Source organism: Lampris incognitus, chromosome 9 (genome assembly GCF_029633865.1).
Source record: "Lampris incognitus isolate fLamInc1 chromosome 9, fLamInc1.hap2, whole genome shotgun sequence".
Classification (NCBI taxonomy): Eukaryota; Metazoa; Chordata; class Actinopteri; order Lampriformes; family Lampridae; genus Lampris; species Lampris incognitus.
In genome coordinates, this window is record NC_079219.1 from 42792047 (window position 1) to 42795854 (window position 3808).

At 44.6% G+C, this 3808-nt stretch overlaps 1 long non-coding RNA gene across 1 annotated transcript; it reads left to right on the forward strand.

The window, feature by feature from the left end:
* The first annotated feature begins 766 nt into the window (after positions 1-766).
* On the forward strand, positions 767-1436 carry LOC130117488 (uncharacterized). Its single transcript, XR_008810682.1, has 3 exons — positions 767-826; positions 1044-1087; positions 1362-1436. It is a non-coding gene; the product is annotated as an uncharacterized LOC130117488 (long non-coding RNA).
* The last annotated feature ends 2372 nt before the right edge of the window (positions 1437-3808 follow it).

A 3808-nucleotide genomic window follows, 5' to 3' on the forward strand; every position in this document is an offset into this window, starting at 1 on the left:
CACCAGTTGGGGAATAAAAGAATGACACGTTGTCACCGATAGATGTGCACCCGGGGACAGCACAGAGAGGCATGACGGGGAGCGGGAGATAGATAGAAAAGGTTAGAAAGACTCAGACTCATCACTGTTTTTCAAGCAACAAGCCAGACAGTGTTGGGGGTGGGACAACTGTCGTGAATTTGTTCATGATTGGTAGGATTTATGACGCCATAAACTGTGACCATAACCCCGCCCATTTCAACCCTACTGAAACAAACATTACAAAATCAAAAATGACAATATTACGGATTCGGATTTAAACGAATTTCTAATACTTCGAGATGCTTATTTTTATGTACATAGGACCCTCAATTACGTAATTAGAAGGACATTGTGGATCTGGGTTGCCAGGGGCTTTAAATTCTAGGATACCACATTCTGTTAACAAAACCATTTGGCATCTCTTTCACCCATTGGCCGAGCTACCGCTTCATTTTTCAATGAAATCTTTCTTAATTAATCACTAAACGCTTCAGCACTTCACTTCGAAGTGGCCAGAGACCACACAGGAGTATAAGCAGACCAGTGTGTGGTTGTTTGTTGCATAGTCTGGTATGATTGAGGTGTTCTCATCTCTCAAAACATACCATGGTGATGTTGAATGCCATCCAGTGTTCAAACAGACTATATGTGAAAGCTGTTGAACATTTGTAATTTCACCTCTCCATTTAGTCATCACAACTCCACGCTTTACTAATGTATGCTTTTGCTATTTTCAGAGTGCTCCTATCACAGTGGGCTGGAGGTTTTCCCTATCAGGAGTGTGAGCACTACCAGAGTGAGAAAGGTTAGAAAGACATAAGATAAGATGCAAGACCTTTAAATTATATTATCCTCGCTGTGACACTACGTAGCATTGTTAATGCGAACTATTAGGCTTTTTAAGCATAGACATAGCATGTTTTGTATCAATTCTGGAAATAATTAATCATACACCAACATTGCACCAATGTTCCTTACTCAATTGGTAACTCATTCTTTATTTTTCTCTCTCCCCTCAATAGGGCAAAGCAGAGATTTTTGTGGACTGGCAGCCCTGCCCAGTATGGTATGTACCCCTGTATTTTTTTGAAACCGTTATCACCTGGACTTGTCAGAGTAGGAGGAAGGAATGCAGCACTCAACTTAAACATCACACTCAGACTCAGGGCTGTACAAAGATGTTCCACCAAGTCTGTGGTGGTGCCAACAAGAGCGGGAATTAGCCTGTTAAGTTACAAAACAAGCAGGACAGTACTGAATTTGGCACAACACACAGATGATACCACATTGATATTATCTGTTGTTATTATTATTATTGATATTATTTTGTTTGTTTTCAGTGGAGAGGAATGGCCCCCTTCCTGGCAGCCGAAAGAGAACATCGAGATGACTCGAATAAATGAATGAAAATGAGACATTGGACTTTGAGTTCCTCCTTGCTTTTGCTATTATGAATAGTGTGTTTGTTGTGGATAGGTGGTATTTTTTCAACATGGTAACTGGTGCCATCAAGAGAAGGCGGACAAAATGCAACAATTGAGTCCGAAAAGCTATATATTTATTCTGTCAGTGTACATTGCACATAAACAGATCTCGAAGGGATAGATAGGTAGAATGACCCAAAAAACATCATTTAGTAAAGCCGATATGTCAGTACAGGGATTGTGTTCTACACAATACCTGCACTCTTCATATGTCAACAAAGGTAAGGAAACTATTTGTAACCGGTAGTAGATCTGATCAAATAAAACAAATAGTGTTGCCTGAGCCAATATGACCAAGCAAAGAATGTACATTTTGTTGGTCAATTTCAAATTTCGCAGTAACTATAATGGTTTCAAGAGACACTATTTGGAAGTGGAAACAATGAACCCTAACCCAAGAAGACGGATTGGATGACACGACTACAATGCATGAACAGCGTTGACGAGTTCAGAGAAGGCGGAAGTATTATCTGACAACTGGACGAAACATCACATTTGCAGAGGCCTGTCATTTCCAAATCATTGACCACTTGACTTTTTCAATAATTGTAATACACAATTTCAAGCGACAACATTAGATTTTAAATTATAACAATAATTAATATTTAGAAAGAACTTACAGGACCATGGAGAGACTAACAAGGTACAGCCCCGACACATATGGAGGTAAATGTGCCATCACATGCAGTTGTGAAGTGATCTGCCCTTGAAAGGGATGAGTTGCTTAGCCGAAGGTTTACCTGCGTTCTACCAAAGCCACGTGACCGGAAGTTGCTTTCAACTTCGCTAACTCTCAGTTAAACTGCCCAAATCCCACTCCCCGCCAGAATCTCGCTCCCCCTCACGGAAGTGGTTGTAGCTACGGCTGTGGGGGTGCTGGAGACATGAGCCAATATACTTCTATATACGCCAGAGTCTCCTGAACACGGAGAGACCAACCCCAAGTCGATCGGCGCTTTCTCGGCCGAGCTATAGCTTCTTTTCCGCACCTACTTCCACACCGGCAAATGCCTCCATTTTGCGTCTTGCCTACCCAGGCTAGGTGGTTAGGGGTCGGTGCAGAAAAGTGACCATAACTCGGTCGATAAAGCTCCGATCGACTTAGGGTTGGTTTCTATGTGTTCATGGGACTCATGCGTATAAAAACGTGTCGGGCTCATGTCTCTATCACCCCCACAACCGGAGCTACAACCGCTTATGTGAAGGGGAGTGCGATTCTGTCGGGGAGTGGGATTTGGGCACAACACCGGCGCTCAGGGCGTACCCTTCTCCGGTTACAGAGGGCGCCGATGATCGGTACCTCTCGCGGCACCCTACCGCCGTGGGCTGCATAGCTACATGTCAAATTGTTGCTGGTGACACACATTACATAGATAAATTGACAGACAGCTGTATTGTGTTGAGAATCACCTTCGTGGTCCTCGTCCCCGGGTCCGTTGATGTGAAGAAAACAGCCACCACGTTTTAGGAGATTAAAATAATTTTATTGAGCACAGATCTGGAGACACTGCCAATCCGTCGTGTGTGTCTGACTTCTTTGTGTGTCCTGGTGGGTTATATAGACCCCCCTGCTTCTCCTTTACGACACCTCTGGTCTTGATTATCCTATCAATAGAACCTTTTGGTGGTTGAGCTTTAAGAAGTGCTCATCCTGTTCTACCCTACTGAGTTTAGCAGGGGGTCCTCCTCGTACCAGACACGGTGTCTCTCCCAAGGCCCCAGGGGAGGGCAACCCCCTCCCCTACCTTCATTCTTGTGGGAGACCTGCAATATATTTGTCTACATGAATGTGCCTTCTTCACCCTCTGTTCTGGTTACATACATTGGTTATGTAAGGTAGTAATGTAAATCCGCCACAGGGTGGCACTGTTACGCTGTATGTTCCCCTGGGAATGCCGCAAATGGCGATGTTTGTCCCTCTTGCAACACCGTACCCCTAATTCTTGTCCCGGGCAAAAGGCTACGTTGATCAAATGTTTTTGGTTTGTCTGCCGGAAGCTGTGAGTATGATGAGGCCAGCGGCCAGCTGATTGATGAGAGGTGAAGTGTAAGCGAGTGCCATTTAAGGGAGACGACCGTCGTCTCCCTACACGCCCTGGGACTCTGCGTTGTGTTTGTTGTAGTATGATGTTTGCGTGGAAAAGGAAGGAGGCGGAGGCTTGGGATCGTGGCTGAGACCTGGACACTTTACTGGCACTCGCTTACACTTCACCTCTCATCAATCAGCTGGCCGCTGGCCTCATCATACTCACAGCTTCCGGCAGACAAACCAAAAACATTTGATCAACGTAGCCTTTTGCCCG